The sequence below is a fragment of the Cyrtonyx montezumae genome, unplaced genomic scaffold (genome assembly GCF_038088225.1).
Source record: "Cyrtonyx montezumae isolate F1298 unplaced genomic scaffold, pur_monq_1.0 scaffold_13, whole genome shotgun sequence".
NCBI lineage: Eukaryota > Metazoa > Chordata > Aves > Galliformes > Odontophoridae > Cyrtonyx > Cyrtonyx montezumae.
The window spans coordinates 13,803,495-13,828,357 of record NW_027071859.1 but is presented as its reverse complement, the minus strand read 5'-3'; the positions used below and the strand labels follow the sequence as shown (position 1 = coordinate 13,828,357).

The window sequence follows — 24,863 nt, the reverse complement described above, 5'->3', positions numbered from 1 at the left end:
AGAAATCGAGGCACTCTACCTTCCTCTCCACTTGCCATCCTGAGCTTGCTGTGCACATCACCCCCTTTCACCAGTCACATCCTTCTACAAGCGTCTGCTGGGGGATGCAACATTCCTGAGTGGCTGTGCCCGGGGTACATAGCTGGCAGCACTGTGTTTCTATTGTATCATATTCCTTCAAAGCTGCTGCCAGACTAAAAATTTAAAAAGAGCCTGTGGGTAGGTTTCCAGTCAAGCTATAGAGGTGTCATCTGAATGCTAAATGTTGGGGTTTGAGTCTGACCCTTAGAGATGCTGAAATGCATTTTGTGAGATGGAGTCAGCCAGTGGTCAAGTATACTTAAATTTTTAATGACTTCTTTGATAAATGAGTCTTTTATTGCTATTCTAGCAATCAGGCTAATAGATGGGTGTTCAGATCGCTTTCTGACATCACTTGCTAATGCCAAATGCCCAAGAACAGGTTCAGTTTCTTCCAATACCAGAATTAACTGTATTAAATTCAAATGAATATAAGCCTTGCTTGCTTCTCCATAGGAAGCATTTCCTATTTAATTTCTGAGATATTACCAGTGTCTGCATGATTGTTCAGGTGCTTATTCTTGCTCTGATGACGATCCAGCCCTTCCCAGAAATGCTGTGGTTTGCAGAGTGAGGGAACAATGAGCGTGTGTCAACAAGTTCCCACCTTCCTCGCACTGTAACGTATGGCAAACATCCAGAGATGTTTCGTAATTGGGAATTTTATGCATGCTCACCATTTCATCCAGTACAAGAGCTGAAGAGCATTAAACAAATGCCAGCTTCAGAAACAATCATCTCATCTGCCTTCCCTGTCTCACTGAGACTCTGCAGCGCTTCTGATCCAACGGCTCATCCTGCCTGGAGCCTTTGTCATCCTCTGCCCCTCTCCCAGCTGCAGGCTGTGGACTGGTACACCCAAGTCATGCACCATGTGCCAGATCAAGATGTTCCCTTTAGGGCCTCAGTCCCACAAGAACAATTGCTTTTCTGTTCTTTGCTTCTCTCCTTAGTCTTTGTTTTTACTTGTAACATCAACTCTGTTGATACTTTTCAAAAACTATCTCATCTCTTGACCATATGGAAAAAGATAATTTAAAATTCATCATTGTGTAGGATTATTTCCATGTGAGTCACTTTGCATGTATCCATAAATTAACTACCAACTTGCTGCCCAGGTGCTACTGATGTCCTCCTGAAACTCCTCTGCCATCTTCAGATTTCTCTGTTCTAAATAGCTCTGTATCTCCAGCAACATTTTTCATGCCATTAGTCAAACTCTTTTACAGCTCATTACATCTACTGTAACTTCAGGATCTTGTTGCTGGGTGGTAATGGTGTGTTCAGATTATGCTGTAGTAGAAGTAAAGCAAGAACTGCTCTTCTCATGTTTATTTATTCACAGTGAATTTAATTTGTCATTCTAGAAAAATATGTTGCTTTAAGAAACAGAAGACATTTATTTAAAACAGACTTTTTTTCATAAACAAAATTAAACTGCAATAAAGAACCTGATGATCTGTTTTAAGACATGAAACTATGACAAGTGTATTGAGATGTAATATCTGAAAATCTGCATTGACATAAATGTAAGATAATATTTAAGAATAACATTGCTTATTTCCAAAGTTTGCAAAAGAAAGAGCACTAAACCCATAAAAGTCACCAGACAAACATCTAAGCCTGTTTTTTCTCAAAATAATAGGACAGTTTTACAGCTATTTCATCCCAGAGGGGATGCAATGGGGGTTTTGTTCCAGTGCGTTCATCTCGTTCTGCTCAATGATGAGTTAATTGAAAGCTGAAGAACTGTTTGGAAATGGGAAAAGCCAAATGTAATTTTCTGTACTAACACAGAAGTAAAAGCGAGATGCTCAGAAGCTTGCTCCTCTACTTTTACTGTCTTATGGACCTTGTGGTTAGTAATGGCTAGTTCAGTTCCCTTGCCTTAGGAAACAGTGCTTGTAAATAAATGAGACATTTCTTCAATAGCAATCACCATTGAAGATTTAGTAATTTAATATTTAAAGAGTATACGACCAAAATAATCACTTTTTAAATGTTATTTTATGTTTGCATTTGTATTTTTAGGCAAATACTGCTAGACTCAACTTCCCTAGGGAAAAGTTGCAAAAATAAAATAGGAAATTGATGTCTTGCAGTTATCCAGATGTACAGATTAATTCCTCCAGCCCTCAGAAAGTACCATGTGTACCTCCATCTTTATTTTTTAAGTTCCAAAATGTTGCATCATAACAGATGACAGGAAATAAGAATTATTATTATTATTTTTTATTCAAGTAAAATATGCAAAGTGTGATTAAAATTGATTTGTTTCTATCTGCAGTTGGCAGAACTTCTTGAAGTGGTAAAAACTGCAAGTGATCCAAGTCAGCTCTTTAGGAGAGCTGTTAATGTATGTGTACTGCAGCACCCTCTGGATGGCCAGCAGCTCTGTGCGCAGTTCTGCATGGCCAAGGCAATCACAGTAATCTTGTGATCTTACTTCCATGTCTGCTAGCAAGGTATCAGTTACTCAGTCATGCATGTTAAGTGAAATTAAATACTTAGATCTGGATGAATCAAGTCATATATTCTGGGTAAAGTAATTTGCAATTTTATCAACTATTCCAGGTACACCTTAACATTTATAATAGAATCTGAGGAAGTAAAAAAGTATTCCTTTCTTGACAATATTTCCAACACAATCATAGCATGGCTGAGGTGGGCAGGGCCCTCTGAGTCCATCTGGCCCAGTTCCTGCTCCAGGAGGGACACCCAGAGCAGGGTGCCATCACCACGTCCAGGGGCTTTTGGAGATCTCCAGGGAGGGAGACCCCACCGGTTGCTGGGCATCCCACTGGAGATGCCCATTTGGGATCTTACATCAGTAAGCTCGCCCTCCCCTCTGCTCCAGGGCCATGCGCCAATAGTGGGCAAACTCTACAGCTGTCCCAGGGTGAGAGCTGGCCCGCTGCTCTGAACTCACTTGGAAAGCTTGGTAATTTAGGAAGAGTCCCTCTTTACTCTTCTGGCATCGGTCAGAGTCATGTCTGGGGCGTGTTTGTATAGCTCCAAGGACTGCATAGGAGCAGCCACAGATTCAGACTTGTTTATGCCTGTCTTTTAAATCTGGTATAAAGGAAGTGGTTATCACTCATGTTGAAGATGGCCTCCCCCCTTCATCTACCCTCTCTGCGCTTTGAATTAGCTTTCTTGCTTCTTCTCTGATGAGCTAAACAGTGTGGCCCTCTCAAAGGAGGATTCAATTAACATGCAAATCTCCGATTGTATAGAGAATAGCTGACACCTCTGCCTAGACCTTTGTGAACTCGATTCACAAAGCACTGTAAGCAAAATAATTGCTTCTTTTCAAAGGCAGTAATAGCTGAGTACATTACATACGGTGTTCGGGAAGAAATTATCAGTGTGCTATCAGACAAAAAATCAGAAATTAATGGGAAACACACCATTTTATGTCAAGGAAATACAAAACAAGGTCATGTCATTTCTGCAAATAATTGCCATAATGTAAGGCCTAATTCTGCAGGACCATGAAATTCACTCACTGAAGAGGAGCCCTGATCATGAGGGTAATTCAAAAGTGGGCTTCTTTTGAAGTAATGGTTGTGAATAACACTCCTAACAAGATTTAAGTTAGCATAACTCAGAGCTGCAGCAGGAATTGAGTTCATACACACATTAGATTCAATCCTAAGATGCACATGTAGATAATGACATTTAAAGTTTCAGAGAGCCAGCCGGCTTGCTTTTATCATGTGTTGCTTTTTAAAGCTAGCTATAAAAGACTGCCTAAACAGGGAGATACATCTCAGTGCTGATTTGAGGCAGAGCTTCAGAGTGGATGTTCCAAATCAGTGATCTACTACAATCAGACAGATTTCTTTGGGCTGTGGTATTTTTCTGGTTCCAGACCAAGGAGGCAGAGCCAGTCTAAAAGCAGATAAAAATGCGGTACGTAAATAAATTGCTTTTTAGAAAGAAAAATATGTAGAAAACCGTGCTGGAAATTGAGCACATTAGATGCTGGAATATGTACTAAACTTGTTCAAACATGTCAGTTTAAAAGTTAACAGCTTCAAGACAACGTTTGTGTGGGTAGCGTGTCTCTGTAAGCTAGTCCAGTACTCATTGGGCAGATTAAACAGTCAGACCACTGTCAAAATTGAACCTTCAAAACATGAGGTGAGGAGAAGGAAGAAGTTGTCTTTTAGCACAGTAATGGCATGGGAGAAAATAAGGGAGGACAGGTCCACTTGCTGTGAAAAGCACTGGGATTAATCATAGACTCACAGGATGGTTGGGTTCGAAGGGACCTCACAGCCCACCTACCACAACCCCTGCTATGACCTAGTTACCACCCACCAGATCAGGCTGCCCAGGGCCCACACGAGCTGGCCTTGAGTGCCTGCAGGGGTGGAACTATTGTGAAAGTCATGCTTGCATCAGGTGTTTTTAGATGCACTCACATGAAGGAAGAAGGATCTTTATTTTCAGGACCCACTTACTGCCTAAGCACCACTTGCTCTGCCATGTCTTCCACTCACTTGTTGGTGTCCAGTGGCAGCATCTTGAACACCGAGGCAGCTAAAACTGCAGCTTCTTGCTCTGTGAGACCCCAGGTCAAGGCATTTGGATACTACCATAGGTAAACATCAGCACATGGGTGGTAGTTCGTTACATAAACTATTAGAGAAAGAGATATTGATATGATTAAGAGACATTTACCACTGCAGTCTTGAATTTCTGTGCGCTTGCCACCCTGTACCTGGGATTACTGACAGAGTTTTAATTCATATGTTAAATACAATGCACTGAGAGTAGTGGCGTGATATTTCAGCAATCTTCTTATCTTTCATTATCATCATCAGAATCAGAGAATGCTTTATGCTGGCATCTGCATGAATTGTAAGATGCTTTCTTCATTCATCACAATAATTTTATTTCTTCTCTCCTTTCACGTGCATGTGCATCTGATCAGCAGGGTTTCGCTATGTCTCTCTTATTGTTAGTGATTAAATTTTTTGGAATTTTATTTTCTCTTCCAAATAAGACTGACCACACAGTCTGATATTGCTTCTTTTCTGAGAGTATTAGATTTCTCAACAGATAAAATATGAACACCATTAGATGGCATTGACTTTTTTAAAGCCGTAAGTAGTAACTGATACAATCAGTAACACAGACCATTTTAAGCCACCTTTCATCTTGTTCTGATATTCCTAATAATTCTTTAGCTCAGTCTGATACGGAAATTAATTTTACATAATGGAAAAAGACATTTATGGAGTCTTGAAAGAACATAACTTCTTCTGAGTTATTGAGGAGGGTAGCTCTATTTTCTTTTTAAAGTTTATGTCATTCTGGTAAATGAACAATGATGCTATTTGGCCAGTGAGGGTTTTGTGCAGTGGAAGATCTGGTTCATCTGAAGAATAGTTACTACAGTCACTGTGCAAATTTTGTAATTCCGTGAGGGACTGTAAAAGGAAAGGGTAGCTGATTCTGGGGGCCTTGGCTATTTGAAAGTGGTATTGGCAGGGAATGCTCTGTGAGAAAGCAACACCCTGACTTACAGCAGCGAGATCTGTTAGGGGAAGGCTGTCGTGGTAGAGTCAAGGGGCTGATGTCCTCTGCTGAGGCTGGGTTGACAACTGGAGAAAATGCACGTCTTGTTCAGAGGTGAATATGTGGGTATGCATGTGACAAAGAGGAGAGGAGCATCCTGAAGCTTTAGAGCCAAGACAGGACATGCAACTATAACTGCGCTGGTAACAGAGAAGTAATACTGTTGATTTGTATTGTAACACTCAAAGGACAAGGCATGGGGCTCTGCTCTGTTGAGTGCTAGGTAAACATGTAATTGCCATGAGCAAATGGGAGCAAACATCAGCTTTGCTTTAAGGTGAGAACCCCTTTCTAATTAAGGGTAAGCTAAAACCTCTAACAGGTCTAAATTACTTGGGTCACGTTCTGCACTGTGATGCAGTGTAATGCACAGATATATTTTTGGGGTAATTGGGCAAGGGATTCCTGAGTTGTTATGTGTGATTACGAAAGGCCTTCTTTCTGCTTGTAACTCCATCTTGCATTTTTCATCTTTCAGAAGTTTGAACAAGGTATTTAGGAAGCACTGAAAATATCAATTGGCAACGAAGCAAATCATAGAATCAAGGTTGGAAAAGACCTCTAAGATCACCAAGTCCAACCAAAATGCATCCCCACCATGCCCATTAACCATGTCCCTCAGTGCCACACCCCCATGTTTCTTGAACACCTCCAGAGACAGAGGTCATCTGAGTAGGTGGACCTCCTGCTTGGCTGTGAGGTGGCTGTGCCTGACTTGCAGCACAGTGGGAGAAGTTAATGTCTCAAACATACCAATTTGAAGATATAGATGTAAGGATAGCAGCAGAACAAGAGCAAAGAAGAGCAAGTTAGATTTTCTTGGTGTCAGAGGAGAGTGAACATCATGGACGAAGGGAGCAGAAGAATTGATCTTGTATAGTCTCTCATTTTGTGTGTTACTAAATAAAACTATTACAGATACTAAATAAAAACTATTACAGATAATATAATATTTCAACAAGGTTTATGTTTTCTCAATGCCTTAGAAGAGTCTTAGAAGAGAAGAACATTTGAAGTACCACAGCTGTAGAGACTTACTCAATAATTTCCATTCTCAAGTTTGGGTTTGAGTTGCTTGTGCCTTGTGAAATCAGATTGAATCCAAGTGGATTACATATTACATTGCCTGCCTCAGATGTTCGTTGATTTGCAAGCTTCAGCAAATCCAATCCAGCAAATTTGGAAGAAGTCTGACACAGACAAGTTTAATTTCCTTAAGTTAGAATTCTTTGAGTTCTTTTGCCCAAATTGCAGTGCTTCATTTCTGAGCAGGAATTTAAACTCAATAAGAGCATTTGACTTGTAACTGGATCAATTACTCAACCCTCTCACAAAGTCTGACAAAGATAGAAACCTCTGAAAAAGAAAATAAAATTGTTTCATATACTCCTTAGGTATCTGGTAAAATAGGTACATTCTTGGATGATTTTCTCTCCAAACCTAAGGCTCCAGCCCAACTTAGTCTCTGGAGTTCTTCCTTCATGACTGAGCATTGGAGCCAAGAGTGAAGAAATGCTGCACTCTCAGCAGAAACATATGGATGCATGAAGGAGAGTTGTGATGAACAGATAAAGATGAGGCAAATCAGTGAGTAGAGTACAGCTGTAAAGATACATAGGGGTGATCTGGGTATTGGGAATAGGAACAGGTTAAGAATCATGAAAGGACCTGGGACACGAGGCGTGAGGAGCAGGTGGGTCTGTAACCAATAGGGCATGTGACCTCCCAAGATCAAGTTCAGGATGAATGGGTTTCATGCCATGGGTTGGCATGTTCCCCAACAAATAGACTGGAAATAATGAGTAAAACATGGATATCTACCTCTATCAAAGGCAAGAATCTTGCTGTTTCTGCTCCACCAGGTTAATTTGAAGAGATCCATAGATCAAAACAGTACAGTCTGAGTGAGGACTGGTGAAATCCTAGAGACACTTGAGGTGTGTGAATGCAAGTGACAACAAGCCAGTGCATCAGAGGTAAGCAGAAAAGCTTTAAGACATTTCAGTGGGACGTCTCCACAGTCAGCACAGCTGGACAGGGCGTTCTCCAAGGACCACAACCAGGGTGTTGAACAGCTTAGGCCATAGTGATAGTGTTTAAGTAACACCACCAAAATGCTGGCAGGCATGTTAAGACTACTCTGATATCTGATATATTACCAGCCAAGGACTGAATTGCTTTGCCAGTTTTCATCACTGCAACTGGGACAAATTGGCAGAGCACACCACACCATGGGAAATGTGATACTTCAGCAGAGAAGTGCAGGAGACAGAACATAATACCTTTTGCATCAACACTGGCTGCAGAAAATAGAGCACTGCATGTCTCAAAGCCAAACCCGAAGCAGTCCACTCAAAAGGTACGGTGAACCCTGGCACTTATTGCTGTCTCTCATAAGGACTTGTCACAGGGAGGAGAGACAACTGGAGTCATGCAGACAGGACTGTGAAGGGCTGTCAGTGTTTGAGCAGAGTCAGTGTATGGATGCAATGAAAAGCCTAGGGTCAGGCAGGCACTAAGCTCACTTGTGCCAAGGAGTGTGGATCTAAAGAAGCACCAGAGCTACAGCTTGAGCATAGGCTGGGGGTGATTTCTGGGATGGGAGCAATGGAAGAGCAAGGAAGAGCTGGGGGATGGATGTAGCTGAATCACGAAGGGAGGAGGACGGGGGTGTGTGGGGTGTTTTGCGCTTCCATTCAGAGATACGTGAACAACAGCATTTCAGTTATGAATGACTGATGTGGGCTTGTTTGGAAGAAGCAGCTTTGTACCTCTGCGAAACATATGTTGGAGTTAACATTTGCAAGAGGAATCTATTTCCAATATCAGAAGAGTGCTCTTCCACCGTCTCTGGTGAGGGATGCCTTGCTGGGACCCAAGGGGTGTACCCTCATGGAGAATGAGACCAGGAGACCACTAGCAGGTGGGGCTGATCCCAGGAGCAGCACAAGAAACTGTTTGATTGCAGCGATAACAGCTGTGCCAGGGATCGTAGAGTAGTAGAATCACCAAGGTTGGAAAAGACCTCCAAGATCATTCAGTCCAACCATCCACCTATCACAAATATTTTTTACTAAACCATGTCCCTCAGTACAACATCTAAATGTGTAGTTCCCCAAACCCTCCTTACAACTCTTCTTGTAGACTGGAGTCACACTGGTAGTCCTCCAGTCCTCTGGGTCCTCACCAGTTAATCAGGAGTGCTGATGATGGAAAGTGACTCAGCTAACACCTCTGCCAGTTGTCTCAGCAGTTTTGGCTGAATCTCATCCGGCCCCATGGACTTGTGGCAGTCCACTTGGAGTAGTAGGTCTCTGACTGTTTCCTCCTGAATTGTGAAAGGTTTATTCTGTTCCCCAATTGAGACTTCCAGGTCAGAAAGTGGAGTACCCTGAGGATAACTAGTCTAAATTTTAAAGACAAACATGAAGAAGGCACTGAGAACCTCAGCCTTTTCCTTAACCTCTGTGGTCACGTTCCCAGCCACATCCAATAAAGAATGAAAATTCTCCTTGGTACTTCCTCTTACTGCTGATATATTTGTAAGAGTTTCTTGTTCCCTTTTACCCTGGCAGCCAGGTTGAGTTCAAGCTGGACTTCTGCCTTTCTCATTTTCTCTCTACACATCTTGACAGTTTCTCTGCACTCTTTCTGAGTTGCCTGTCCCTTCTTCCACAGGAGGTAGATTCTCCTTTTCACGTCCTGGAGCCTTAAGAAAAGCTCCCTGTTTATCCCGGCTCATTTTGCAGCTCAGGGGGACAGCCTGCTCCTGCACCTTTAAGATTTCCTTCTTGAAGAGCAACCAGCTGTCCTGGACCCCTTTACTCTCCAAGACTGAATCCCAGGGGAACCCCCCCACTACTCTTCAAAACAATTCAAAGTCCACCCTCTGGAAATCCAAGGTGGCATTTTTGCTGTCCTCCCTCCTGGCTCCACCAAGAATCAAGAACTCTACCATCACTCTGTCCAAGACAGCCCATGACCTCCACGTCTCCCACCAGACCTTCTGATGGTAGGGTGCCATGCCATGGTCTCACTGTCACCAAGTCCATAAGGCTGCCAGAAGGCAATGATGGATTTGCAAGGGTAAACTCAAATAATTGGATTTACTCATTTGGAAATTTTTCCTAAAGCCCAGTTTGACTTCTGCGTGTTTTCAGCATATGCATAGCCGATAAGTGCCAGGAGAAGTTCTCTATGCAGATCATGAAATAGACCTTTGGATAGCCTCTCAGGGAAATGTGGGGATATTTAAAACAGGACTGAAGAATTACTCCTGTGGGACATTGCTTTTCTGGCAGAGAGACGGCTTCCTTGGCTACTTTGATCATCACATCAACATGAAAAATAATTTCAGAGTCTTACTTTTAAAGCAGAGTAGACTTAAAAATACTCAGATCTTGGATTTAGCAGAAATATAACATTTAACAATCAAATGTAAATAGTATATTGTCATGCATTGCATGTTGAGGGCTGCTTCATCCATGATTTGCACCCAAAACAAGGCACAGGTCTGTGATCCATCCCTTGCAGGTTCAGCTCCCCGGGCTGGGGCTGCCCTGAGAGTTTCCTTTCCATGGACAAAGGACACCTACCCCTGTCTGAGGACTTGAGCAATATTTGGGTTCCTCTGTGACAAACATAGTCTAAAAGGAATAGCATGCATCACAACTGGCCTTTTCTTGCTGTACAAAGCCTGCTTAAAAAGCTGGCCTTGAAATACTTTCAACAGAGGAAGAATGTGCTTAGCACACAGGGGCAGCTTCAGCTGTGTGCATAAAAGCCTTCCTGGAAACACAGCTTTAATGGGACAGCCTTACAGTTACTGTTAATGATTTACCTTGGAAATGCAGTTCCGTAACTCTAGTACAGCTCTCCGTATGTGTAACAGAAGATAAATTATGAGCTTCAGAGTCTGAGTCAGTGCAAGCTGCTAACATCTGAGAGGGTTTACAAACCGGTTCTGGTGGTGGCTCCGCACGTTTCTATACATGCTGGTTCCAGTGCTGAAACTGTCAATGCCATATAGGTCTATTGCAACACTGTGTATCCAGAATTAAAGCCAAAAGCATGACTTTGGAGCTGAAGTTGACTTCATCATTATTTTTTGTATCACTCATTTAATTCTTTGGTCACTTTCCAGGAGTTCCCATGAGGCATTTTGTCTCTTCCTTATCCTGGGGGAACGCTACACAGGGATTTTCCAGCTGTGCTCTAGAGCTGCGCAAATATGAACTTTAAAAAAATCCATCTTTTTAAAAGGTGAGAGCCTGGCATCCCTGCAAAGAGCTGCAGGAAATGATGGATGAGGATTGGGAGCCTGTTATGAACGCGGGTGGTTCTGCAACTTGATCTATTTGTTTTGTACTTAATTGTTGCTTAGCTTTAAATGAATCTAAATGCCAGAGCTGTCAATCTAGCACAGAAATGGTGCAAAATCTGGGAATCCAACTGCAGAATTCATGTTGCTCAAGGCAACCTGCATTCGTAGTCAGAGGAAAAGGTATCCTGTCTTGCTGCTCCTACAACACAGTTAGCTCTTCGGGTGATGTATATGCTGCTGTCTGCTGTAAGTGTTGGTGATGCTTTCTGTGTAGAAAATGCCATCGGTGTGACAGATATTCTCTGCCAACACATTGAAATGGAAAACCTGCTGCAATCCTAATAGAAATATCCTGGGAGATTCTCAGTTGTGTTGAATGAAGGAAGAATAGATCAAATGTTTTTTCTTTTTTCTAAGCTCTGCTAACTCCACCAGAACAGGAGACAGCTGTGAATCCCTTAAAGGCAGCACACATTCTCTGCCAAGTTAGAAGGCAATTACTCTTTGTAAAACAGTCTTTTAAAATTCAAGCAGATGATTGTCTCATGCAAACTTTCCCTGTGCAGGAAGGCTCCCTGAGCCCCACCTCTGGGTACCCTGGGTGCTGGGTACTCTGCTTATCAGAGGAGCTGCACCATGGGGTGGTGACAGTCCTGTCAGCCTCACATAACCCTGTATGACAGTGGATGTAAGGGTGTGTTCAGATTTTAAGTGTTTTAACCCATAATCTCCTGGCTTTATGTATCTGACCCCTGTGCAATAAACAAACAAACAAATAAATAAAGAGAACGTTCCTAATAAGTGACTGTCTAGCTAAAAGGTGGCAAAGAGTTGTAAGAAGGTGGGAGAATTACCTTGTACTTATATAATGGTTGCATCAGAGTTGTGCTCACTTGGCTTGGTTACAAGACAGTCACCTCCTAATAGCCCTGCTTTGCTACGTCACCCTGTCTCCTATCTCCGAATACCACAGTGGCTTCTGCCCTTCCTGGTGACCTGCCACCACTGCTGAGCACTCAGCAGGAGCAGGGAAGCAGCATGTGTCTGCTGCCATTGTAAGCAAAGGCTGTGTTACAACATGTGGGAGGCTGGGCTGTGCACGGGGCTGTAAGGAGCTCACTGTGACTTGTGTACGGTTTGTCTCAATGTTTTTTCCCTTTCATTTATTTATTTATTTTTACCAGATAGGCATAATGTCTTACATTCTTTGTAATGTGTTTTTTGAAGCTGCATACTGATTACACCCACCGCTACTACGGTGTGCGTTCTCTGGCTGCTATTTGGTGGATTTAGTAAGGCCCTGAAAAATCAATAAACACCATGAGAAGGGAAGAGGAATTAGCATAAATTCTCCTCTCCCACGCTGCGATGGGACAACAATGAAAGAAAAGGTGTTCATTTATCTTTTTTTCTTTTTTTTTAAGACCATGTAATGACATGTACTTCATTTACATTCTGTGGTAATGACACAAAACAGATAAACAAGATATTTGTCCTTATCAAGCTGTCTTGAGCCCAGCAGCAGAGGTGATCCAAGGGGTGGGATGTGGTTTGAAACAGATCCAGCAGCAAGTCCTGGGCTGGCTGCATGGGGGCACTGGGTAGGACTGGGGAAGCCTGGGTACTTGCTGCACACTTTTTCAAGTGAAAACATGTGTTCTAAGTATTAAGAAGTATAGGAAATTCTGCTGGCACATGGAGAGCTCCTGCTGGCATTGTAGAAGAGTCCTCTAGGGTCTTTGTCCTGCTCCTGCAGTACAGCTGTCCTCAAAGCTGGGTGTTTGCCCAGGACCATTACCACTGATACTTTAGTTCTGCAAAAACTGGGGAGAAAACTTTGAGCACTGCTTCCTCAGTTCCCAAGTGTGTCTTGTGGGGGACTTCTTGAGGGAGCTTTGCTCCAGGCATGGCTGGGTGTCACCTGACTCAGACAAGAGTGTCTCTTTTTCTCTTTCAACATCTTCACTGCGGTGCAGGATAGCTGAGCTGCATTTAAACCCTACGAATACGGGAAATTGTAGCTGTGAATCCGCTGATAAATTGCAGCAAAACAAGGCTGGAAAGATTCACTGGGGCTCATTTAATCTTTTTTCCAGCCTCAAGGCAGGTTGTGCCACTTTATCATCTCTAACCACCACTTGTCTGACCTGTTGGTAGCTTGATGGAAATTTCAATCCCCTCCAGCCATCCAGTCTGGTGGTTTGATGCCCTTACCTGTAGAAATTTGTTTCCCTGTGCAGGCTTTGATTCTTACCTTCTTTAATTTGAGCTCACTGCTTCTGTTCACTGTGGGCATCCTCTTCTGCTTAAGAGAACACATTACCAGCTGGAGGAGGATATTTCCCTTCAAGTTTCTGATCCTTCCAGTAGCCAGCCCCTGCTCCCAGCGTGCTTCCCACCACCCTAGCCCCTCTCCCTAACTCTGCAGCCACCTTTATGGATGTGCAATGGTAAATTCACATTTCACGAGCTCCTGCTCTATCTGCCCTGTAACATCTGGCATTTCCACAACAACAATGGCATTGTTGATTGTTGCTGTTGTACAGTCCAGAGCTGTGCTCTCAGTCCTTGTTTTTTGGCAAAGCTGTTGCAGCTGAACCTAGTCTGTGTTAACACAGCTGACCATCCCTGTCTGCCCTACCTGCACCTTTCTGAGCTTTCAGCCTTTTCTCCAGGCCTCTTTCCCAGCTGCCCACAGCATATATCTTCTTTTAAGCATTTTTTAAGTTCAAGGAATGGCATGGGCTTGTAGGAAAGCCTTTCACCTAGAAGGATGCCTACGCTTTTAATAAACAAAGTATAAAGGAAGTCATTGCTCACCACGATGGAAACAGCACTTGTTCAGCAGTGTGCTATGACTACACCCAATAACTTCATACAGGGAATGAATAATACCTCAAAAGAGGTCATGGAAATGTGAACTGACAGAGAACGGGAGGGTTAATGAACACTGGCCATCATAAAACTGGCTTGAGATTTTTAATTAGTGCCGGTGATTCCCACATGCCTTGACACCTTCTTGCCTTTTCAATCCATGAAACCTAAAAGCGTTCCACAGGTCATCCCGCCTGGCCCTCTATCCAGCACAAGCTATGAAATTGTTCCCTGCAGGCAGTCACAGGGCTTCTGTGGCAAAGCACAGTGTCACTGCCAGCACGGTGCTGCTGCCAAAGGTGACAGGGCAACTGTGTCGAGAGACAGCTTGGAGAATGCCTGCTTGTCCTGAAACACAGAATCATAGAATGGCTTAAATTGGAGGGGATTTTAAAGATCATCCAGATTCAACCTCCTGCCGTGGGCAGGGTTGCCAGCCACCAGGTCAGGCTGCCCAGGATCCCATCCACCTTGGCCTTGAATGCTTCCAGGGATTGGGCACCCACAGCTTCTTTGGGCAGCCTGTGCCAGGGCCTCACCGTTTTCTGAGTGAAAAATTTCTTAACATCAAACATAAACCTACTCTCTTTCAGTATGAAGCCATTTCCCCTTGTCTCTTCATTATCAGACTGTGTAAAAAGTCAGTTTCCCTTCTGCTTGTAAGGTCCCTTTAAGGACTGAAAGGCTGCAATGAGGTCTCCCTGAAGCCTTCTTCTCTACAAGTTGAACAAGCCCAACTCTCTCAACCTTTCTTCCTAAGAACGGTGCTCCTGCCCTTTTACTGTCTTCATGGCCCTTCTCTGGACCGTCTCCAATGGCTCTGCATCTTTCTTCTGCTGGGGGCCTCGGACCTGGACACAGTGCTCCAGATGGGGCCTAACAAGGGCAGAGTAGAGGTGACAATCCCCTCCCTCTCCCTGCTGGCCACCCCTCTTTTGGTGCAGCCCAGGGCACTGTTGGCCTTCTGGGCTGCAAGAGCACACTGCTGGCTCCTGTCCAGCTTTTTGTCCATTAGGACTCCAAGTCCTTCTGTGCCGGGCTGCTCCCAATGAGTTCCTCTCCCAGTCTGTATTCATATCTGGGATTGCCTTGACACAAGTGCAACACCTTGCACGTGGCCTTGTTAAACCTCATTAGATTCTCGTCTTATTTCTCCTGGTGCAGCTTCCACTCACTTGCCTTCTTTATGACTTCCTCTGTCCTATTTGTAGCCACTCCTTGAGTACTGGAATGCTGTAGTGATGTCCACCTGAGCCTTTTCCTGAATTAAAGTATCCAATGTATAGAATCACCGAATCATAGGGGCTGGAAGGGACCTCTGGAGGTCACCCAGCCCAACCCCTTGCTAAAGCAGAGTCCTTACAGTAGGTCACACAGGAAGGCATCCATTCTTGAATATCTCAAACCTCTGTGTTTTCTTGCTGGTGACTCAGGGTTAATGTCTTCAAACTTTGCAAGCGAAATACAGGCTCAAAATACAAACGCTTTGAAAACTGAAGGTCTGTGCTCTCAAGAAACACATGAATTCCAGCATATGGAGCTTTAAAAAAGACCAAACATGAAAAGGTTGTCAAACAAACAGACTTTGTTGGGCCGGTAGGTACACAGTAGATGTGGTAATAGAGGATAGGCAGTGAGGACACTTAAAGCAGTGTTATAACACATCTTGGTGAGGCACTGGCACAGGCTGTCTGGGGGTGGTGGAGTCACCGTTCCTGGAGGTGTTCAAGAAAGAGGGACATTGTCTAGAGCAGTCACAGTCACAGGTGGATGGTTGGACTAGATGATCTTAGTGCTCTTTTCCAACCTTACTGATTCTATGATTCCATGTCATGATAACAAAATATTGTGGCAATTATCACTTCCTCTTTGCAGCTGGAGCATGAATGCTAACCTGAAATCATTCCAGTCATGTCTATGCTTTCTATATTAAGAGGTACTATTTTTGACTTCTACTCGCTCCTTCCATCCAAATTCAGGGTCTGCCTTCACTCCCTTGGCTGAATCTGTCCCTGAGGAGCTCTGCAGAAAGCTCAGCTGTGCTTCCGAGTGTGAATTTGACCTACTGTGCTTGGCCGTCCTACTAATACATCCGTCTTGGGTCCAAGTGCTCTCCCCATTTGTGCTAAAATTATCCTAAAACTAGATTTTTCTAGATTCCATTCCCTCATAGCTTTTTATAGTTCTGGGATTTAATTATTCAGAGCCGTGGAAGTTCTCAGCAGTGCTTTTCCCTGTCATTTATGAGGAGAATTGTCTAATGCATTGCATTAGACAAATGCACTTCAGGCAGAGAGGAGAGAGTGGCTTAGTGTTCAACATGCTGTGTTTGCAATGTTTTTCTTTAAGAGCACCTTGTTGAATCTTTGGGTGGCACTGAGGGTTTCTATGCCCAATAATGATTGCATCCCCCTCCTTGCTGTTTGTATGCTTTCCCATCGTTGGGATGAGATTGAAATGAAGCAGGACTGCAGGGGAGGATGGGGGAGGTCAGCAGTGCCAGTGGGTGGCAGGGGGCTTGGAGCAGGACCTGCTCCCCTGCACTTGGCTTCGCAGAGGCAGTGCAGCAGCAGCAGAGGCGGCTGAGCCTCTCCTGCCTCCCACATCCTGCTGGGGTGAGAGCAGCATGTGTACTTTAATTAGTGATGATACATGAGGGAGACAGGCGATGAAGCAACATTCAAATTAAGTAGCTGCAGAGCTGGTGAGAAGGCAGATATGAACTCCTATACCTGGGGGATTATTTTTAGTCACGGCCAGCCCCAAGCTCTTCCCAAGCATTTACCCAGCTGAGGGGTCTCAGGGTATACCCCTTCCCACCACTGCATGCACCCCTGCTTGTGCTACCAAGGGTGTAACTTGCAGCACTGCACTTGAGTTCTGTGTTCTCCAAATGACAGTTTGGTTTGCTTTTGTAAACGATACAGTATTTAAGTACTGGGTAAGGGGTGCAATATGGCTTAAAGTGTGTTTCAAATGGGTAAACGGCAATTATTCGCATCCCTTTTGCTGCGATGTCACTAAAAGCTGTTCCCAACAGGAGCCCAAGGCAAAGCAGTGCTGATCTGTGCTGCTGGTGGGAGGGCACGTCTGCGAGGCAGACACGTGCTCTGTGCACAGTGGAGGCCAGGCAAAGTTAATCACCCGGCGCTGCAATGCCACTGCTTTATGCAGAAGGTGACCCTGGGCAGCACTTGTTAGGAACTCATCTGGTGCCCTTTATTACTTCTTAATCTGCCAACAAGAGGGAGGAGAAAAGATTACTCTGAAAGTCTCTACTGGAATTAACACAGCTCAGATCCACCAGCTTGGGACGAGCAAGCAGACTTGTTCAACTTGCCTGAATACCACTGTAAAGCTCAGGACCACAGAACTGGGACATCCAAGCGATGACATGGAGGACCTGGTGATTATTTAAATGTGCAGTCAGTGCCCCAGTTTAATTATTAGCGGGCATTTGTCAAGCACCCAACAAAGTGATTGTCCTATATAAGTATTTTCTCCAGGCATAAACCATCTTTTTAAAACAAAAATTACTTTTTTCTTCTTGAAAAAGTTATTAATTAATGCTTTTATTGTCCTCCCCTGTGATTTGCTTTCCTTTAATTACCAACAGGAGCAATACAAGAACACTCCATTGCTGGTGCCAAGATTAACCTGACTTCTTCCATGCTGCAGTGAATGATCCACATGGCTTTGCCTTTGGATACAGTCCCCGATCCCATTAAAAATGGCACTTTGTTGTGACACTCTGATTTGGGAGTGGATCTGTGCAGCTGGGAGAGAGGTTTCCAACAGCAGCAGCTCTCTGGGCAGGAGATGCAGTCCATCATCCTTCCACCGCCCTGCTGGCTCTGGGCAGCATTCTGGAGCACACAGCACTAAAACAGCATCTTGTTACCTCAAACATCCCAGAAATCACTTCTGGGTTTCCTCCTTCTCCTCTTGCTCAGCCACATGGAAAAAAAGGAGTTTTGGCAAAACTGGAAGTCACAGTGGGGAAACATCAGTTTTACTATATTATTATTTATTGCCCTGATTAAACTAAAATGCTTTGTTTTCTTTTCTTTTCTTTTTACAGCTGTTGTAATGCCAGCCCAAAACATTGATTTCCATTTAGATACACTGGTATTTTTCATGCCTAATTTCTGGCTTTTTTGTTTTCCCGTTGTGATTCACAAAATAAACAAGCAAGACATTTTCTGCTGTGTAGAAATGCTCAGCTTTTCTTATTCTACTCCACTTCTCTCAGTGAAAGTCCGATGCTTTGGACCACCAATACTAAGTAAATTCTGTCGCATCTCGTGTCAATAGGCCCTGATGTGGGGACTGATACGGGTAGCCCTGCACATGGGCCCATGAGAGAGCCTGGCTCTGGTAGGTGCAGCTCGAAACAAGCACATGCAGGGGACGAAGCAGAGGAAATTCTGTTGTTGTTTTTTTTTAAGTAGGTATAGTTAAGACACCACCATCCCACCTTCCCATCCTTTGTTTAATGGCACATCACAGCGTGGCCAAGCACTGCAGTGCCAAACGGATATACCATACCACAGAGAGAAACTGAGCTTTTTAATTTTCCCTATTTAGCAGGGTTTTACCCATTCTGTGCAAGAAGCCTTTGTATTAATATCTTATCAAAAGCATCTAACTTTAGTGTCTAGCATAGCAACTGCAGCCTTGGAGGCAAAATCAAGTCTTTTTTAGATTCCCATGTAATAGACTGGTAGACAGCCATAGATGAAATGAAAATGTGCTGGTTTAATTCACAAGTTCTTCACCCCTATTTTTTTTCTGTTTTCTCACTCAGTCATTCCACTAGCTGAGAGTAAGACCACACAGCCAAATTTCCTTTTTGTTGTTTAATGGTTGCTCTCCTCTGACTTTGAGAGGACACCAAGTGTTCTTATATACGTAAACATGCCCGGTGTCTTGGATGTCCATATGATAAGTCACTGTGTATGTATGTAGGCACTGTGGCATCCCTGAAGCAACCTTAATACAACTGTAGATAGGAAAGTGCACTTTTGTCTTGGTACAGCTGTACAGCTTACATCTGCTGTTCCCAGCCACACTGCCACTCATCACAGCTCTTGCTATTCATTTTTCCTTAGAGGGGAGGAAAGCAACCAAGACCAACTCCCGCTAAGAGCAAAAAGAGCAATGACACAATGATGGAGTACTGCCACTATTTTTTCTTTTACATCTGTCTGGTTTTACTGGCACAGCAGCAGGCAGAGCAAGTAGGTTGGAGAGGAAAAGTCATGCAAAAACTTCATTACATATTGTGCTGTAACTACATTTTCTGAATTTTCAGTTGTTCCGTATTACATCATTCAAACCAGACAAAGAAACTCTCAAGGGTACGGCAAATACCACCATCTCATTTCTCCTCACCCTCCAAGGTCATTGAAAACAGGCCAGGAAAGTACTCTGGAAGATACTGCAGAGAACAAGTTTCCTTTAGCAGAGGAACATGGTGTAAAATCTGACCTGCTCTTTTCCACCTCCAGATTCTGTGATCCAGATGACTGGCAAAGCCCCTTGCGTATTTGCTTTGGTAGTACATTAAATACGGGCTGTGCCTGTCAAAGCAATTCTCTTGCCCACAACTGTCATTTCCCAAGCAGGATTATTTGTGTGATCAGCCCAAGCTGGGAATGCAATGGAAAGGAGCACTGATGGATTAGAGTGATGCCTGCAACGATCTGAGCCCCAGCATCTGATAGCAAAAATTGTGAGGCTCAGTAGATGGGCCCTGTCTGCAGAAGAAGCAAATCCAGGTTCTTGGAGTTCCCACCAGGCCTGAAAATGGCTGGAGCAGTCAGCTGCATTCAGGGAGGGAGCTCTGGGTCCCCACACCCATCACAGCCATCAGGAGATCCAGAGAGAAGGAGCAGTGTGAGTCCTTGACAGCATGTCCCTCTGATAGTTTTTGGGTAGAGATAAGAGGAAATGAAATCCTCAGGAATGCACAGGGCTCCAGGTCTGGCTGATGAACTGCTCAAAAAGGGTAAATATTGTTTTAACATCTCCCCAGAATCAATCACACCAAAACCCAGCAAGGCAGGTAATAACTTGAGATTAGCAATAGCCTTAATGCTACCACCAGAGCTCATGTTATTATGGCAGAATAATAAAGAATAGCAGTGTGCCACACATTTCGACTTTTGTCTCCATCTAATCCCTTGGTGATTAAGCACTGGACAGCAGAAAAAATTTTGCATAGTATTTTCAGATTCAGCAGAGCTGTAATGATCCAGATGAATCTAATTTAACCCCTCGTTGTTTCTTTCTTCTGATTATGGAAACAGAATGAAAACCAGAAAGAGAATCAACCGAGAGGTGAGATGGTGCCGTGGCACCATGGTTGGTAAAGACCCACACCAGGTGAGCACAGGGTCACTGGATTAGCTTAATAAACAAGGGGGAAATAGTTTCAAACTAAAAGAGAGGAGATTTAGACTAGATTTAAAATTTTTTTACAGTAAGAGTGGTGAAGCACTGGCACAGGTTCCCCAGAGAAGTGGTGGATGCCCCATCCCTGGGGACACGTGGTCAGGCTGGATGGGGCTCTGAGCACGTGATGGAACTTTTTCATTGCAGAGGGGTTGGACCAGATGGTCTTTAAATGTCCCTTCCAACTCAAGTTATTCTATGACTCTAACATAGGACATTAAACAAAGAACTTCATGAGAGCCAGACACATCCAGTGGGCCCAGTTCTGCAAATGTGCCTGATATAATAGGACATGTAGTTCTTGCATTAGTGCACTCAAGAATGCATTTAAACACATGATAGGAGAAACCAACTGTGTATACAACAGCTTTAACTTTCCAGCGCAGGGCTCGCTGTCTGTGTGTGGGACTGCAGCTTCTCCTCATCACTCAGGGAACTTGTGAACAGCCAGCAGCTCTGGGAGGCTGTGCTTCCTTCCCTGGAGTTTCCCAAGAGGCTGTTGTCAGCCAGGGATTGCTCTTTGTCAGGAATTGGTGCTTAAAGTCCTCAGAAATCTTGGTGGTGAGGGTTTGATTGACATCTTGTTTCTGGTAACAACTGGAAGGATGCAATAATTGAGAAAAAAAAAAAAAAAGAAGTTAGGTGTAAATGATGGCAATGCCTTGTTTGGTTCTTGCTATATGTCCCCCAGTAACATCTGAAAGCAAAATTATTTTAAGTGTTTCTGCAATTAATCAAGGTTAATACTGCATGATAGAGGGATCAAAGAGAGGAAATTGGACTGAGCAGCCACGGATGCTTCTTGAAGCAGTTACCTACTGACAGTAAAATGCCCCAGGTCTGCCAGCATAGAGAGCTCCCGGCAGAAACATCTCACAGCTTCCACCACGTGAGTTCAGAGCCACATCCAGCAGCCCCCACCTCCATCCTCAGCACCCCATGCATCAGCCCAAGCCAGACAGGTGCGCTCACAGTCCCTGAGCCCTCGCAGCATGCCCTGACAGCCATAGGGCCAGCTGTATCCCGGGCTGCACCGGGCCCAGCACAGCCACCGGGCGAGGGGGGAGGGCTGTCCCACTCTGCACTGTGCAGCCCCACATCCTGCACTGGGTGCGGGCTGGGGGCCACAATGTAGGAGGACCATAAAGCTTTGAGGGAGCGTCCCAAGGAGGGCTGTGTGCGTGAGGAGCGGCTGGCGGTGGGGCTCACGTTGGGTGTGCAGGGAAACCGAGGAGATTACTCATGTATAACCACCCCCCACGAGGAGGCGCGGGCTGCAGGCATGTGAAGTTGGCAGTGACCGTGGTTGCATACAGTTTTCCATTATGTGTTCCTGTTCGAGTTGCTTCTAGTACTACCTGTGCAAAGTTCTTCAGTTTCCCAGCTTGTTTTTGCCTTGGGCCGATTTTTTATTTTTATTTTTTTAATGTATATCTTATTTTGTATGTTGGCAAAATGGTTGAACTGCTCCGAAAGGGGCTGGACGAAGTGAATGTTGTCGAGTAACACTTCCAGCTCTGCGTCAATAGTTTCAATGTATCCAAGCTTTGCAATAGCGGAGAAAGGTGGGGTTTTTTTCTTCTATTCTTTTTCTTTTCTTTCTTTTTTTCTGTCTGCAGAGAAATCTGGCGGACTAGGTAGGGAGATAAGCTGTGAAAACCTGCAGTTTGGAGGCTTTTTGTGCCTCCCAAGGTTTGCTGCTAAAATCTCTCAATATCTTTCTTTCCTGGCGTGGCCCTGATTTCGGCTCTGCTCGGTTCTTATCTCCCGCCCGCACCGAACGTGCTCGTTCGGGCTCCTATGAAGGAAAGCAGAGTGAGAACTGCCGAGGCAGATAAGGCACAGTAGGAACGGCATTCAATTCCCCATACGTTCCCGACTTGAAAGCGCGCCGGGCAGGAACTGAGGGAAAAACAGAGGGATTCATTCCCCCGTGTGCTCTGCGGGCTGCAGCTCCGAGCGAGGCTTCCCATCACCTCCCTCGAGAAGCAGCTTAGCACCGAGCCCTCAATCCCCTCCATTTTGTGGCGGGGTGGGCTGTGCGGGCGGCTTTCCCCGCACACGCCGGAATCCACCTGCCCGGCGTGGCGTGGGGCACGGCTGGGGCGGGGGGGGACAAGCGGACTGCGGAGGCAGAACTCGCTGTGGGGCCGGCGGCGGAGCGCTTCCTTATTCGCACTGCGGTGAAAAAGGAGAAAAATAATAACAATAATAAAAACGAAAGGTCAAAAATGATCTTGAAAAATTAATAATAATAAAAGAGAATTAAGAATAATAATAGGAAAACGGAGAAATAAACTTTTCGCCGGCGCTGCCCCGCCGCCCCGCACTTCCTGCCCCGCGGCGGCCGGGCGATACCAAGTGGCGGCGGCGGGCGGGCGGCCCCGGCGGGGCGCGGCGCTGCGCACGGCTGCGGGGTACTGCCGCGCTCCGCCCCCCGGCGCCGCCGCTGCCCCGCGGGGAAGTTGCGCTCCGTGCCTCGCTTTCCCGCTCGCTCCCTCGGCGGCGGCTCCTTCCTCCCCCTCCCTCCAATGCGCCTCCCGCTCATTTCCTCTTTTCCTCCCCGCTCGCCGCCGCTGCTCAGGCGTGCGGCTCGCCCCGGCTCCGCCGCGGAGTTGTAGCTGCAGGGAGGCCGCCGCGGGACCGCTCCGCAGCCGGGTGAGGGGCGCGGGCTGCGGGCGGGGTCGGGGGGGGGGGGGCCGCGCCGGGGATGCTTGGCCGCTGCCGGCCGAGGCGATGCGGGTGCGGCTGCGGGGAGGAACGGACTCGGGGATCCGTGCGTGTCCGTGTGTTACGGGGGATCTTAGAGCCGGCGAAGTTGGCGCCGCAACGAGTGCCGCTCGGGGGGAGTCGGCTCCCTGAAATCTCACTTCCTATATTAGCACCTCCCGAACCGGAACGCAGAACGGATCCGTTTCGGTTTTCTTCGCCACGGGTACGGGGACTGCGGTTTGATGTCCGCTCGGTGCCCCGCGCCGGCACTGCGGGCGCTCCGGGAACGCGGGGAGCAGCGGGCGCGGCGGGCGCGCTGCCGGGCGGGGAAGTTTGGGCTCAGTTTGGGCTCAGCAGCTGGGTAGTTTGTGCACGTATGAGAAAACGCCGGTTTTATTTCCGCAGGAATACTGCTAGGCGAGTGCTGGAGCTGAACGCGGTAGCCGTAGTCCCGTTCACATATGAAACCGTGGCAGGGAAACGGAGTTTTTCTCTGCGGGGAAACCAAACGGGGAGGTGATTATTCCGTCCCCGACGCTTTCCCCCGTTTTCTCAACGGGAGCCGCTTGTGGATATGGCTTCAAACGCACCCGGCGCCTCTCGGCACACAGCCCGGCGGGTGTTCGGGCAGCAGCTGCCCTGCGTGGGTCCCGCGGCGTCGCGCGGGGCCGGGGATGCTGTGTGCGCCCGCACGGGGACCGCATCGCCTCCGGTGCTGAGCTCCAGGGCCCTTCCCTGCACGCGAGCGGATCGCACGGCAGCTGCGTGCCTCGCCTGTCATCTGGTGCGGTGAGGCTCGCTGAAAGGCAGCCTGCGTGCCTACGCGAGATGGGGAGATGCCGTCCAGCGGCGCTGCCTCTCCGCCGCACCTGCTTTCTTCTTCTGCCTTTCTTCTTGCCTTTAGTGTAATGGTTGTGTCTGACTTTAAAGTGTAAGAAACTGTGTAGGGTGGGGAAGAAAAAAAAAACGAACCGCGTGCCGCTCTAGAATGGATGTCGCAATGCTGGCAGCAGTGCTGGTCTGGTGTCAGCTATCCTGGTGGAAAAAGCGCTTTTTGTTGGCGCGGCTTCATCTTCTCGGGGAGCAGTTCTGGGTGAGGAGAGCTGTGCCAGCTGCAGATGCTCTCTGTGCTACAGCTGAGTGCAGGGCTGGCACCGGGCGCAGGGGACAGCCACAGACCGCTGGCTTGGGCTGATGTAGCCTGAGCAACTGTCAGCTTAGGGGCTGTGGCTCTGTAAAAGAAAAGCAAAACAAAAGCCAAAGAAATCCAGCGTGATCTGTGGCTCGAAGTGGTTGTGATTAAGTAAGATTCGTGCAGCATGATTTACGGTATTTTTGAAGCCATTCAGTACTCTCTGATGCATTGATTACCTCGATTTGGAGGGGATGGTGGCCCAAGTGGGAAATCTGAGTCAAAATCCTATAGCAGTGGGATTTTTCTTGCTTTTAATGACATGAGATTATGAGAAATGAGACTGGGCTGTGTGTGTGTATGCAAGACGCACTGATGTTCGTGGGAAGGGGATCTCTCGCTTGCAGAGCTGCTACTCCTTCCTTCAAACGTGACTCCTAGGTCAGCTTCAGTAACAAATGCAATACATTTCCCAGTGAGTGAACAAAAGCTGACCTTTTTTCTTCTCTGAAATGTGCTTTTTCCCTGTTCCTAGTGTGCTTCCCATAGTGGTTGTGTGTGGGATCAGTTTCCTTGTTCATCATCTGTGTTAGAGAGTAGTTGCAGTACCCAAGTTGAGTACCTTCATGGGGGTTAACTCAGAGAAAAGCTGATTTCTGGTGGCAAGGGGTAGCCCGTGCTGGCTGCATCATTGCA

General features: G+C 45.9%; 2 protein-coding genes across 3 annotated transcripts in view; one reads left to right on the top strand and one right to left on the bottom strand.

The window, feature by feature from the left end:
• NOL10 (nucleolar protein 10) overlaps positions 1–24,863 on the bottom strand; it is a 450,419-nt gene that overhangs the window by 244,050 nt on the left and 181,506 nt on the right. The gene's annotated exons all lie outside the window — the stretch shown is intronic.
• The window catches only part of HPCAL1 (hippocalcin like 1), a 51,092-nt gene continuing 49,010 nt past the window's right edge, over positions 22,782–24,863 (top strand). For both annotated transcript variants that reach the window (XM_065730705.1, XM_065730704.1), the window contains exon 1: positions 22,782–22,981. The gene's annotated coding sequence lies outside the window, so the exon portion shown is untranslated. The remainder of the gene's footprint in view (positions 22,982–24,863) is intronic.